General features: G+C 43.0%; 1 long non-coding RNA gene across 1 annotated transcript; it reads right to left on the bottom strand.

Moving 5' to 3' along the window:
• Positions 1-6,659: 6,659 nt before the first annotated feature.
• Positions 6,660-14,899, bottom strand: LOC130680724 (uncharacterized). Its single transcript, XR_008993789.1, has 2 exons — positions 10,411-14,899; positions 6,660-8,540 (listed from the first exon to the last, which is right to left on the bottom strand). It is a non-coding gene; the product is annotated as an uncharacterized LOC130680724 (long non-coding RNA).
• Between the last annotated feature and the right edge of the window lie 113 nt (positions 14,900-15,012).

The raw sequence follows: 15,012 nt of genomic DNA, 5'->3' as shown, positions 1-15,012 counted from the left end.
CGGATGGTTAGCACAGCTTGACTCGTCCTCACTAAAGCTTGGCAACAGCCCAGAGGTCCCTCCACGGCTGGGCAGGAGGACACGCTGAGGGCCGCCACGCCGGGGAGGAGCCCAGAGTGCCAGCAGCCGCACAGCAATGTGGCGGGATCTCGGGACCATTGTGCTGAGTGAAAGAAGCCGGTTTCAGGAGGCCCTGTGCTGTGGGGTTCCATGCTGGGGTTCCATGCATAGACCCTCTGGAGAAGCCAGCATCAGAGTGATGGAAAACAGCTCAGCAGGTGGTGTGGAGGAGGGTCAGGAGGGTTTTTTTGGGTGAGGGAGCCCCTGAGGTGGTGGGGAAGGGAGATGCTGAGGGGGACCCTGGGCCCACTCTAGGACAGGGGATCCAGGGCCACCATCACCCCCTCCGAGGTGGCTCCTGTCCTGTGCTCTGCAGAAGGGGCCGCCAGGAGGCAGCAGCCCAGGTGGCTGGAAGCCCTCAGCCCCTCCCCCTCCTGCACTGAGTTCACTGCATTCCTGCTCCCCAGGACTCTGGGCGAGCACCGTTTTGGGGTGCACCTAGGAAGGCAGGCTAGTGGGACTGGCTGTGACCCTGCGGCTTCAATGGGCCCCAAGGCAGTACCCAGGTGCCCTCCCCCCCTACCCGACCTAGATCCCCCCTCCGAGGAGCAGCCAGCACTTCTGAAGGGCCCGGGGGCTCGCCTGACAGGTTGACCCAGATCCTTATCCTTGGGGATGTGACCCCCGGGCACCCTGCCCTCCCTCAGGCCGCACTGGCCCCTTCACAGTGGCAGCTGGGCGAGGGGGCACCACAGGCCAGCCAAGGGGCCGGGAGATCCGTGCTCCCAGGATCTGGGTCCAGTATCCCTTTGCTCGATGTTGTGAGGAGCACAGAGCGACCTGGCCGCTGTCACACTGACTTTACTTGGACACACGTTCCCCACTTGGGTGGCTGGGGGTACTGGGGAGCTCCCCACACCCCAGCCCCAGCCCCATGTATTCCACCAATGGGAATGCCACACGGTCTAGGTGCCCCTACCCCAGCTTCCTTGTCTCCAAACTACTTGTGCCTTTGCTCTGTCTGAGCCCTTGAACCAATCAGCTTCAGCCGTTTGCTGTGGCCTAGGGGTCCATGTCCCCATTCACTCCACACAACACGGCTGACACCATGCTCCATAGAAGTTCTGCCTTTCGGAGGGCTTTTCCCTCACCACCGCTGTTCAAGGCCACCTGAGGGGTGAGTGAGGCCCAGTTGGGGTGGCGGTCACTTGCTCAGGCGGCTTACTCGTCATGTGCTCTGGATCTGCTTGGACCTGGTCCTGGCAATGCCACTTCCATCATGTGGTGATACCTTAGGACTCGGTGGCTCTGATGGCACCTCCCTCTCATGAGCCATTCTGGCCACGTGGCCACTTGTAGCCTGAGGTCGGGTGCTGAATTCCTGCCAGAGCCCAGTAATGAGTCAGGAGCTATTCTGTGTCTCCACTGGGCCTTCCTTGGGGCTCTGCGAACCAGTTCCACGCTATAGCACTTACACGAGTTCTGTCAGACCCCAGGGTCAGGTGGCCAAAGCCTGGACCTGCTGCAGACCCCTCTCCTGCTCGGGGCCCTAGTCAAAGCTGGCATGCTCTGTGTCACCCAGCTGTTCGCGTCAGTATCCCAAAGTTCAGGACGTACTGCCTCCAAAACCCAAGGAGCCTTTCTGAGTGTGCGCTTTCTCAGGGGCAGGAGGGAAAGTTCCAGTATGGGCCAACTGGCATAGAACCACTGGAGTCCTAGAAACTTGGTTTGTTTATCTTTTTATTATTTTATTACTTCTTATTTTTATTATTGGGTTGTGAGAACTCTTTATATATTCAAGATACAAGTCCTTAGCAGATACATAACTTGTAAATATCCTCTCTCATTCTTTGGGTGGTTTTTCACTTTCTTGGAGTGTCCTTCAAAGCACAAATGTTTAAATTTTTTTAAGTAAATTTAAAATTTTTGAATAAGTCCAATGAATTTTTTTCTTTGGTTGCAAGTGCTTTTGGTGTCATGTACAAGAAATGATGCCTAACCCAGGATCACGAAGATTTACTCTGATGTTTTACAGCTTTCAAATCTGTAAGTTTTATAGTTCTAGTTCTCACATTGATCCATTTTGAGTGGATTTGTGTATGTAGTGTGAGATAAGGGTCTAACTTCATTCTTTGGCATGTGGCTATCTAGTTGTGTCCCAACATCATTTGTTGAAAAGATCATTTTTTCTCACACTGAATTGTTTTCACCTCCACTTGAAAAGCAACTGACCGTAACCTTGAGGACTTAGTTCTGGATTCTGAATTCTGGTCTGCTGGTCTTTCCGTCTCTCCTTATGGCAGTACTATCCTGCCTCGACGGCTGTACCTTTGAAGTCAGTTTGAGATTGGGAAGTGTGAGCTCTCCAAATTTGTTCTTTTTTAATGGTGGTTTGTCTGTTCTGGTTCCCAGGAATTTCCATGTGAATTTTAGGACCAGCTTATCCGTTTCTGCAAGAGACAAGTCAGAAGTTTGAAGGGGATTGTGCTGATTTTATAGATCAGTTTGGGGATTATTGCCATCTTAACAACATTAACTCTTCTAACCCATGGACATGGGATGTCTTGATTATTTGGATCTTTAATTTATTTCGGTGATGTTTTAGAGTTTTCAGAGTATAAATTTTTCACTTCCTTGTTAAATTTATTCCTAAGTATTTTGATCTTTTTGATGTTACAATCATAAATGGAATGGTTGTTTTCATTTCATTTTCAGATTGCTCACTTGCCGGGAGCCATGCTACTCAAGCTGTGTAGCAAAGCTCAGGCTGGAGGAAGACCCCCTGCAAAGCAGGGGCCTTCGCAGCCAGCTCCCTCTATTACCCACCTTGATTTTGTTTTTCTCCATTATACTATTGGTTTTGTTTTTTGCTTGCATTATTGCCAAGAGCTAAGCTAACCTTTGCTGAGCAGTGTGGAAAGGATGAGAACATAAACTTCCCAAAAGCTTTTCAGGACGGTGCTCCTGGAGAATGGAACACGCAGGGGCCCAATGGCGATCTTGGCATAAAGTACCGAAACCTGCTGTTAGTCAAACATTGACCACCCCATTTCCACTGAGAATGCCCCCCTTGTTTACAATGCTAGTGACACTAGTGATGGAAAGTTTTATAGAAATAGAGTCATGAGAAAATATTGAATAGAATAACCCTGTTGACAATTAATCATCTCATGTTTTCTTCCCTCTACTACTTCTATAATTTGTTTTTCTTCTTTCCTAATCACAGCCCTTTACTAGAATTTGTGCCTCACCTTTACTAGAATTTGTGTCTCACCTTTACTAGAATTTGTGCCTCATACGTGAAATTACCAAGTATCGTATTCCAAGAAGTAAAGATACTTCAAAAACAAGTACTGGGCATAGAAGCCATGAAGCATAAATCTGCAAAGAAGTGAAAAACTAACCTTTTCAAAGAATATTACTTCTCTCTCACTTACCAACTTTACATTTCCCTGTATGGCCCCGTAAGATGGCTGGTTAGCCAGAGACGGGTAAGATTCCTCAAGGGAGGAACAACCTAAGACAGGCACAGTCGCAGGGGGGCCATCAGGTGAGAAAAAGGGGGCCAACAGAGGTGAGGCTTAGAACCTCACCCCCCCAGTTTTGAGAGAAATCTTCTACACCCGTGGATGTTTTGTTGCCCTTGTTCAATTTGGATTAAGACCTGGTCTGTAGGCACAGACCTGATCATCTGCACCTGCCTTCTTACAGTTCTAAATCATGCTTTCTATCTTTACCTTGCATTTACCTACTACACTAACATTTTATTAGATTCACATATAAAGTATAAAAATCAAATGAATAATCATACATTATATTTGACGTGATTGTTTATAGTTTAAGGTTTGTAGTTAAAACAGAAACAGTTTCTATGATATGAATGTCCTTGCATTGTTCACCATGTAAGAACTTGTTCAGTCCCTGCAGTAGTGGAGTCATGGAGACCTGGGTAGCATAGGTCAGGGAGATTTTAGTATCCACACAGAAGAAAGAGAAATGTAGATAAGAAGGAGAAATTTAGTTTGCTGCCTACTGTGCCCTATAAAGGGGTATAAGGTGAAGATATGAGTTTATGATTTTAGATTGATTATAAATTTATTAAAGCCTCTAAGAATATTTTTGTGGGAAAGAATCCTAGCTAACTGTGGCACTAGGTGACCTGTATTTCACCCTGAGCTGATAGACTCCATAGTCGCTGCTACATACTGCACACTCCTGCGGTCACATGCACTTCTTAGAAACTGCGTTGCATAGAAACGTAAAACAATAGAGTACATGTTAATAAGAAAAGTTTCAGTCAAAGAACAGAAAAACAATCACCCGTCTAATGCTTGACCAACCATGAATAGATTAAAAAGGAAAAGAAAGAAAAAAGCTTGCCTATACTTATTAACCAACTGCCTATACTAATGAATCATCAGAATAATAAAAAATAATCATATCCTAGTACAAAATGGTATAAATAAAGCTGTCATCGACACTTTGTAGACAGACCACCTCCATCTGACTCCGTGTCCTGTCTCTCCATACGCCGACTCCATCCTGCACCTTTGGGCATCCCACCCCTAGGCTGGAGCTGGACTCCCGCACTCACTGCAAGTGTATAAAACTACAGTTGATTCTGGCACATTGATCTTGTATGTTACAGCCAAATGATTTTTGTGTGTCTGTGTGTGTGGATTCTATAGGTTTTCTGATATACAAGATCATGTCATTTGTAACAGCGATATTTATTTCTTCCTTTACAATATTGGTGCCTTCTACTTCATTTTCTTGCATAATTGCCCTGGTAAGAACCTCCAATACAATGTCAAACAGAAGTGGTGGGAGTGAGTGTTCTCATTTTGTTCCTGATCTTAGAGGGAAAATATTCAGTCTTCATCATTAAGTGTGATGTTAGCCGTGGGTTTTTCATAGATGCCCTTTATCAGATTGAGGAAGTTCCCTTGTATTTCAAGTTTGTTGAGTGTTTTATCATGAATAGGTTCTGTATGATCCATCTCCAGTTTTTACTAGAGCCAGACTAATGGAATTAAACTGGGGTTTGCTGGAGCCCCCCGGCCTGCAGTAAGTCACTGACCACGACGTCGGCCTCTGCTGTGGTCCCAGGAGGGAGCATCGTTCACCTTGGTAGGAGGGTGTGGCTCAGGGGCTTCCACTCAGAAGACAGGCCTCACCCTGAAGGTCAGAAGCCACTGTGGAAGCTCTGCCAAGTGCTAAATACATCTTTGCAATTATACATATTTCTCCAGAAACTGGAGAAATGACTGGTGAGCAGGTTAGGAACCCCATGGATCCACTGTGAGATGGAATCGGGCCGATGTTCCGTTCAGTGCCTGACCCCTCCATGCGCGACACTGACGGGGAGGCCGTGCTGGCACTTCGGGTCCCGGATGTCGGCGTTAACACGGAGCCTGTACCCAGCAGCTCTGAGGTGGTCTGGGCTCTCCCCCTCTCCAGTACACAGCCACCTGAGCCAGCGGACGTAGGTTCCCTTTGCAGAAGGATCAGGGGCATCTCTCCCGTTAGCGTTTTCCATGGTGTCACTGGATCCTTCCTCATGGGAGGGAGACTCCAGTGGGTGCGGTAAGGCCCTGGGAACTGGCTGGAACCTGGGTGAGGGTGACACCTCGTGACAGTCACAGCCGTGATCTTGGCCATTTGCTGCTCTGTTATGTTTCTCTGCTCTTCTATTTTATTTACTCTTCTAGTGTGGCATGTGGTAAAAATATACATAGCTTGGATTTACTGTTTTAACCATTTTTAAGTGCCATATCAGTGGCATTAAGTGCCTTCACAGTTGAATAACCACCGTCACTATCATTTCCAGAGCTTCGCCATTATCCCAAACAGGCACTTAAACTCATTAAGCAGTAACTCCCCATTTCCCCTGATCCTCAGCGCCTGGCCAGCAGGCTTCATGGCTGACTTCCGCTGAATGTATAGATATGTTTTTAATCCGTTCATCTTTCAGCAGACATTTGAGTTGTTTCCACCTCTGACTATTATGAACAATGCTGTTGTGAATGTGGGTGTTGCTGGGCATACGGTAATTACATCTTTAGCTTTTTGAGAAACCACCGAACCACTTATAATGGAAACACCATCTTACATTCCCACCAGCAAAGTACAAGGGTTCCAATTTCTTCACATCTTCATCATTTGTTATTTTCTGTTTTTCAATTCATGGCCATCCTAATGGATGTGAAGTGGTGTCTGGTGGTTTGGGATTGTTTCCCTAGTGATGTGGAGCATCTTGTCATGTGCTTCTTAGCCATTTGTTTGTCTTCTTTGGAGAAATATCTGTTCAAGTCCTTTGCTCATTTTTAAATTCGGTTTGGTTTTTGTTGTTGTTGAGTTTATTTTTTCCCCAAATATTTCATGATGAAGTATTTCAAACATGTAGAAAATCTGAAAGGTTTGCTCAGTGAACAACCTTATCCTGCTCTCTAGATTCCTCGACTGACATTTTGCTTCATTACCTATGCATGCGTCCTTCCATCAGTCCATTTGGTTTTTTATGCATTCCAAAATCAGAGACATCAGTACACTTTACACCTAAACTCTTCGGCATGCATATCATTAACTAGAGTTCAGAATTTGTTTCCAATTTTTAATGTAAAATTTACATAAAGAGCATTATACAAACCTTGGTGTACCATTTTGTGAGTTTTGACAAATGAATGCACCCATGGAATCCAGACCCCTATCAGGTACAGAATGTCTGTCACTGCAGAAAGTCTCCTCATGCCCCTCATCAGAGTGGCACCGCCCCCGTCTCGCCCTCAAGAGGAACGCACTGCCCTGGTTTCCGCACAGAGTGGTTGTGCCCGCCCTGGCAGCGTGTGGTACATTCTTCTGCATAAGGCTTCTGTTCAGCGTAACATTTTTAAGAGTCATCCATGCTCTTGTGTAGTTTTGTGCTGGTCTCAGCCTACCAATAACCAATATTGTGGTTGGACCCTGTGGTTGTTATTATGATAGCCAGTCGCCCTTCAGCAATACCATCAGGAAACTGAAAAGTAGAGGTTTATTACTTAGAGGGCCTGGAAATTACACAGCATGCCTGGGCCCACACGGCGAGTCGGTGGAGAGAGCAGGTGAGCACACGGCCAGGTGTCCTGTTTTTATTGAGGCTGAGGATGGGGCCTCGGATTTCACAGGCTCTCTCTTTATTGGTGAATTTAAAACATAGAGCGGGAATTTAAAGCACAGGGAGAGAAAAGACAAGTGGCCCAGGTGGTCAGTTGTCAAAATCAACCGAGACCTCTAAAACCAAGGAGCCTCAGTTGGGGGTAGGTGACTGGGCTCTTTTTTATAGTGGGGTGGCTGGCATTGTGTTTAAGAAGAGGCTGTGTTTGAAGTGGAAACCTCAGCAATCAATGATTCAGTCAGGCACTTGCCTTAGAAAAAGACAGTCAGGGTTTACACTACATGTGTGTATCAGAGATTTTTCTTTTTCTCACTAATATTCCTTTGTTGTGAAGATATCCTGTTTTCTTCTAACAATGCTATAATTTTCTATTTTAATATCTATGATAGCTCCTAAGTCTTGTGCATCATCTGAGGCAGGAGTTGAAGTTAAATTTTCTTCCATATAGATCTAGTTGTTACATCATAATTTATTGAAATAATTTCCCCTTCCCTGTTACATTTCATTAACACCTTTTTTGATGAGTAAATGGCTATGTAAGTGTGGGTCTTTCTAGGCTTTCTATTCGGTTCCATTGGTTATGTACTGATCCTTCCTATGCCAGTAGCACACTGTTGATCACTGTAGCTTCAGAGAAAGTTTTTAAGTAAAAAAGCTTAAGTTCTTCAACTTTGTTATTCCTTTTCAAGATTGCTTTGGATATTCCTGGTTCTTTGTATTCCTTTTAAGTATTTAGACTTATTTCTTCAAGAAAAGCCTGCTTGGAATAGTGTTTAGGATTGGACTGAATCTAGAAATCAATTTTGGGAGAATTGATGTCTTAAAAATATTGACAAATCCATGAACTTGTATTTTACTCTCCATTCACTTATGCCTTTTTAAATTACTCAGCAATATTTTAGGTTTCATTTAGGTAAATGTCTTAGAGGTCTTTTATTACATTTATTCCTAAGTAGTTCATATGCTTTGATGCTATGGTAAACATTTTAAATTTAATATTCTGATTGTTATTATTATATAAAAATACAATTGTTTGCAATATTAACCTCATATTATGAATGTGTTAGTATGCAAGGGCTGCTAGTGAAGTACCACAAACTGGGTGGTATATAAAATAGAAATTTAGTGTCTCCCACCTCTGGGGGCTAGAAGTCTGAAATCAAGGTATTGACAAGGCCGTGCTCTCTCTGAAGCCTGGAGGGAACTCTTTCCTTACCTCTTCCTAGCTTCTGGGGGTTTGCCAGAAATATTTGGCAGTCTTGGCATGCAGCCGCATTACTCCAATTTCTGCTTTTGCTGTCACACGGCATTCTCCCTGTGTGTCTGTCTTCACATGGATATATTCTTTTTTTTTTTTTTGAGAGGGCATATCTTATATTTATTGATCAAATGGTTGTTAACAACAATAAAATTCTGTATAGGGGACTCAATGCACAATCATTAATCAACCCCAAGCCTAATTCTCAACAGTCTCCAATCTTCTGAAGCATAACGAACAAATTCTTACATGGTGAATAAGTTCTTACATAGTGAATAAGTTCTTACATGGTGAACAGTGCAAGGGCAGTTATATCACAGAAACTTTCGGTTTTGCTCATGCATTATGAACTATAAACAATCAGGTCAAATATGAATATTCGTTTGATTTTTATACTTGATTTATATGTGGATACCACATTTCTCTCTTTATTATTATTATTTTTAATAAAATGCTGAAGTGGTAGGTAGATACAAGATAAAGGTAGAAAACATAGTTTAGTGTTGTAAGAGAGCAAATGTAGATGATCAGGTGTGTGCCTGTAGACTATGTGTTAATCCAAGCTAGACCAGGGCAATAAAACATCCACGTATGCAGAAGATTTCTCTCAAAACAGAGGGGGGAGAGGTTCTAAGCCTCACCTCTGTTGATCCCCAATTTCTCACCTGATGGCCCCCCTGCGACTGTGCCTGTCTTAGGTTGTTCCTCCCTTGAGGAATCTTACCCGTCTCTGGCTAACCAGTCATCTTCCGGGGCCATACAGGGAAATGTAAAGTTGGTAAGTGAGAGGGAAGCCTTATTGTTTGAAAAGGTTAGCTTTTTATTTCTTTGCATATTTATGCCCTGTAGCTTCTATGCCCAGCATTTGTCTTGAGGTATCTTTACCACTTGGAAGATTTATGATACTCGGTAAATTTGATACGAGGCACGAATTCTATTTAAGGGTTGTAATTAGGAAGGAAGAAGAAAAGCTATAGAGGTAGCAGACAGAAGAAAACATGGGAAGATTGATTATTTCTTTGACATATCTTCTTGTAGAGTAATTTAAGCATGTATAGGTTTTAAACTACTAATTAAATTGCGCACACACATTAACATAATAGGAATACAGTTACATAACCAAAGCATATCTGTAATTACCAGCCATCTCCAGTGAGGCCAAGGAAACCAGTTAGGCACCTTAGGCATTTGTGAAAATTTGTCTATGATGTGATGGATATTGTCCAACTGTACTTGAACAGTCTGAGAGAAATCAGACAAATTAAAACAGCCCATTCCTGGAAACTGTTCACATCCCATATGTTCTTTTAACAGTAGATAGTCTGTAGTTGTAAGATTTTGGAGCGCTACAATTTGCACTTCTCCTAATTCTTGGTTGAGTTCCAACAGCGTAGATCCAGTCAAATTTGTTGTTTTACTGTATGCACAAGCCAGCTTAGATATCTCCTTCTTCATTCCAATGGCAAGTCCAGGAACCAGTGGGATGAATGCAGCTACGACTGCAGCATCGCCTGGATCTTTGTTGAGGTTTTTTGATGATCATCTTCTGGCATGACTCTTCCAGAGAGTGCAGATGTTGGAAGTTCTTCTTCATATCGTATCTTAGTTCTTTTTCTGGGTAGCCCAGTTAGGCTTTGATCCTCTGTATAAACACAAACAGAACCTTTGCCCACACTTTGATCTGCCCTTTATACCCTTGTGTAGAAGTCATTGGAGGTCACCACACAGGAACTGCTTTTTTTTTTTTTTTAAGAGAAAGGAATATTATCAGAAAAGTGTACTTCCATAGCCGATCATCTCACACCCTTTAAGTGATCAAAATTAAGGATATTTAAAGCATGCATTAATCGTTGATTTATAGTTAGTTTTATCCTAACATGGAGTAATCCCCCTTTTCTTTCTTTCTTTTTTTTTTTTGTTATCTTTAATCTACACTTACATGAAGAATGATATATTCTTATATGGACACTAGTCATGTTTGATTAGGGGCCCACCCTACTCCAGTAAGGCTCACAAATTATACCTGCAATAATCCTATTTCCAAATAACACCACATTTTGTGGTACTGAGGATTAGGACATCAACATATCTTTTTGGGAGAGGACATGTTTCAACCTTGATTTCATATATTAACTTATAAACTTCTATGATTTGTTTTTATAGAGATTTCTGTATAAACAATATCATCTGAAAATATCACCTGTCTAGTTCAATTCTTTTATGATCTTTATGACTTTTATTTCTTTCTCTTACTTATTGAATTGTCTAGACCTCCAATATGATATGAATAAAAATTGTAAAATCAAACATCTTTGCCTTGTTCCCAATCTTAGAGGGAAACAGCTCAATCTTTAAGCATTAAGTGTGATAATAAAATAGACTTCTAAAGTATGTTAAATCGGTTAAGAAAAGGCAGAAGAGGAGGAATGGAGAAACAAAAGCAGATAACAATAAATAGTAAAACAGTAGACTTAAGTGCAGCAACATTGATAATTACATTAAATTTCAGTGGAGCAAACACTCCAGCTAAAAGGCATACATTGTCATATTCAGATTTTTTTTTTTTAAAGCAACTAAGACCTAACTACGTGCTGCCTATGGAGATGCACTTCCAATATAGACACTAATGCACTAAAAGTAAAATCATGGAAAAACACATACCATACAAAAACAGTAAGCTTAAGAAAGCTAGTGCAACTATATTCCTAACAGAAAAAGTACACTTTAAGACAAAGACTGTTATGAGACATAAAAATGGACGTTTTTTTTGATAAAAGGGAAGAAATACAATCCTAAAGGTATATATGCCTAATAACTGAGTTTCACTAAACACAAAGCTGTAAGTGGTGGAATTAATGGGGGTAAACAGACAAATTGACATAGTTGGAATTCTAACACCCCTTTTACATTAATTAATAGAGCAACTAGAATAAATCAGCAGGGTCACTACAGGAACCACCTCGGCCACTGATGGCCACTGACAGAGCGCTCCACTCAACAGTGGAAGGACTGCATTCTTTCCAAGTGCACGTGGTACAGTCTTCAAGACAGATCATATGCTGGTCCATAAAACAAGTCTCAATAAATTTCAAAAGATTGAAACCTTACAGAGTATAGTCTCTGCCCAGAAATGGAATTAAATTGGAAATGGATAAAAACCAAAATAGTAGAAAACTCCAAGATATTTGAACACTAAACAGCATACTTATAACAAATTTATGTGTCAAAAAATAAAGCAAAAAAGAAAGAAGAAAATATTTCAAATTTAGTGATAAAAATGTACATCAAAAATTGCAATATGTAACAGGTAGTATTTAGTGGAGGAATTTATAGCTTTAAATATTCCTGTTAGAAAAGAATATATAAAATCAATGACATAAGGTTCTGTGTTAAGATGCAAGTAAAGCAAATTAAAAAAGTAGAAGTCGAAAGAAGGAAGTAAAAAGATAAGAACAGTAGCCACTAATATATAAAGCAGGTAAGCAACAGAGAAAAATAAAGCCAATACATGTTTTTCAAAAGATCAATAAAATTGATAAGCCAAACTCAATAAGAAACAGTGAATACAAATTACCACTATCAGGAATGAAAGAAAGGATACACTGCAGATTCTATAGACATTAAAAGGATATTAAGGAACTACTATGAACAACTCTAATAACCTAGAGTTAACCTACAGTTAATATCATACTTTATGGTAAAATATTGGACATTTTCTCCCTACGATCAGTACTAAGGCAAGATGTGCACACTCAGCCCTCCTACTCAGCACTGTCTTGGACATCCTAGCCAGTGCAATCAAGGAAGAAAAATACTTAAAAGGTATAAAGATCCAAAAGGAAAAGATAGCACTGTCCCTGTCTGCAGATAACATAATAGTTATGGTGGGACTGTGAAAAAGAACAAATGTTCTGGAAAACTGTAAAGCAGTTTCCTATGAAGTTAAACATGCCTCTATGTTCCAGCCATTTCACTCCTAGGAACTTACTCAAGGGAAGTGAAAATACAAAAATCTTGTATTTGATTGTTGATATAGCAGATTTACTTGTAATAACCTCAAACAAGAAACAACCTAAACATCCATGAACAGTTGAACTGATAAATGAATTGAATGAAATACAATTAAATACTACTCAGAAAATAAACCTATTGATATAAGCACAACATACACACATCTCTCATGGTCATTATTCTGATTGAAAGATACCAGACTGACCACCACTACCACCACCACCAAAAAAAGAATACATACTGTATGTATCTTAAAAGTCTAAAAGTAGGAGCTTTTGGGAGTGATCGACATGTTCATTAGTCTGTGATGATGGTGTCATGACTGAATACATATGACAAAACTCAGCAAACTATACACTTCAAATGTATGTAGTTTATAGTAAATTGTGCCTTGGTAAAATCTTTTTAAAAAATGCTGTTTGCTAATTCCAACATCTGAATCATCCTGGGGCTGGTCTTCACTGATTGCCTTTCTTCTTACACACGGGTCTTCTTTCCTGTTTATTTGTATGTCTAGTAATTTTGAGTTGTATCCTGGACATGCGTATGGTCTGGGAGAGAGGACAGTTTCTGTTTTGTTCCTCTGGAGAGTACTGATTTCTTGTTTCAGCAGACCATTAGTTTGGCTGAACGCGAACTGCAAAATCTGCCTCCAGTAGTATAAGGCAGCTGAAATCTCTGTTCTGTTATTTTAACCTCAGCTGGGCTACTTAGAATCCACTCTGTACATGCACGATCCAGGCATTAACCAGAGACTTGGGCAGAGTTACACTGTTCAGAGTTTGTCGTTGTTGTTTACAGGATTGATCCACAAGAAGTGCCTCCACCATTATCAGATGCAGAGCTCTGCTCGCTTATTTTAAATACCTTTTGAGGCTTGTCTAATTTGCTAGAAATTCTTTAAGCTGTCCCCATAGATCTGTGGTTCCAGCCTCCTTGCCTGTTATTCCTTCTTGTAATCACTTCCACTTCGCTCCGGACAGTTAAATGCTGCCACCCGGCACCTGCTTCTTTAGGATCATGTCACCCCCTTTCTGACTAGGGACCCAGTTCTTGGTGGCACCTCCCACCTCACCTGCAGAACACAGCCACTCCTGGGCTTCACACCAGTGCACTTCTTAGCTCCCTCTAGACTTTCCTGGAGGTCTCGGGCTGCCTGTGGCTTTTCTAATCATAAACCCAACTTAACATGCCCCATTCTCTGACTTCTGATCTCTTTCACATTTTCCTGTTTTGCTGTCTGGCATCTGTTTTGTTTGCTGTAGGCCATGGCTTTTTTCCAAGGGCCACCCTGGACTTATTAGAATGACCTCCTGGTGCTCCTACTATAGTCTCATGTGTCACAGGAGGACACCCCTATATCGACCAGCTCTCTTTATCCATCTCTGCAGTCCACTGTCTTGATCTGGCGCCCTCAGGACCCATCCATCAGGTGCCTTTTCCCGGCTCCTGCCCGCAGCACACGCTGGCCCTGCAGCGTCCTGCATGACATCCCTGCCCTCCGGCAGGCCCAGCACTTCAGCTGGTCTAGGCTCAGACATGATCCTTGGTGGGCAGGGGAGGCGGGTGCAGGCCCAGAGGCAAACACTGCCAAGGCGCCTGCCCCTTTGGGGGTCCTTGCAGAGTTCCTGTGGGAGGTAGGGCCGCCATTGTCCGCCACGGGGGGAGTGGCCGCTTCTGCAGGCCCAGAGGATTCGGGGCAGTCTGGGGCTCAAAGTGCTCACGTGCCTCCACCCAGTCATCCCCACTGCATGTGTCCGCATCCCATTCCTTCACCATCAGGGCCCTTGTTTTGACCCAGGAGGCTCATCTAGGTTGAGATCCAATCTTTTGGGGCTTCATCTTCATTTCTGTCTGCCCTCCTGCTTCAGGGTGTCTTGACATGTGCCAGGTGGCCTCTGACACACTTTGTTTTCTACTATTACCCTGTTATGTTCTCTCCTCAAGGAATCAATGTTTTGCAAAAGCCACAGTTCTAATAGTTACTGTCTCCTCCTAACCTCTCAGGTGCCTGAGACATTGTACCAGCCTCTGCCTCCCCTTCCACCTCTCAGCCCAGAGCGCCCAGGGGATGGTTTTCACTGTCACACTGCAACCCCTGCCAGGGGCCATCAGTTCTCCATAGGCCACTAGCGACAGTCCCTCATGGTCATCCGAGCTGGCTGGTGATCATCTCAGAGAGCCTTCCTTAGGGTCAGTTCCCTGCACCCACTCACTCCTGGTACCAGCTGTTTCAGGTTGAATTCCCGAAGAAGCAAAGCCTGATATGGCGATTCTTGTCCCCCATGAGGGACCGTCGCTAGACCACTGAAGGGATCTGAGCCGGGCCCTGCCGGCCTCCGCAAGACCCCTCGCCTGCTCACAGTCACACACTTGCCCCCTTAGTAAACAGCCCAAGGTCCCACTTAGCTGCCTGGATAAACACACACCCAGACTCCCGCTCACGTTGGTAGGTGCACACCTGTCCGTAAGTAAACGGCCCACTCACCTGTGCACCATGGTCCCCGCTCACCCGCCCCCAGAGCTGCCC

This window comes from Manis pentadactyla, chromosome 14, assembly GCF_030020395.1.
Source record: "Manis pentadactyla isolate mManPen7 chromosome 14, mManPen7.hap1, whole genome shotgun sequence".
NCBI lineage: Eukaryota > Metazoa > Chordata > Mammalia > Pholidota > Manidae > Manis > Manis pentadactyla.
The sequence above is the reverse complement of the archived record's forward strand: the minus strand, read 5'-3'. Positions and strand labels throughout refer to the sequence as shown.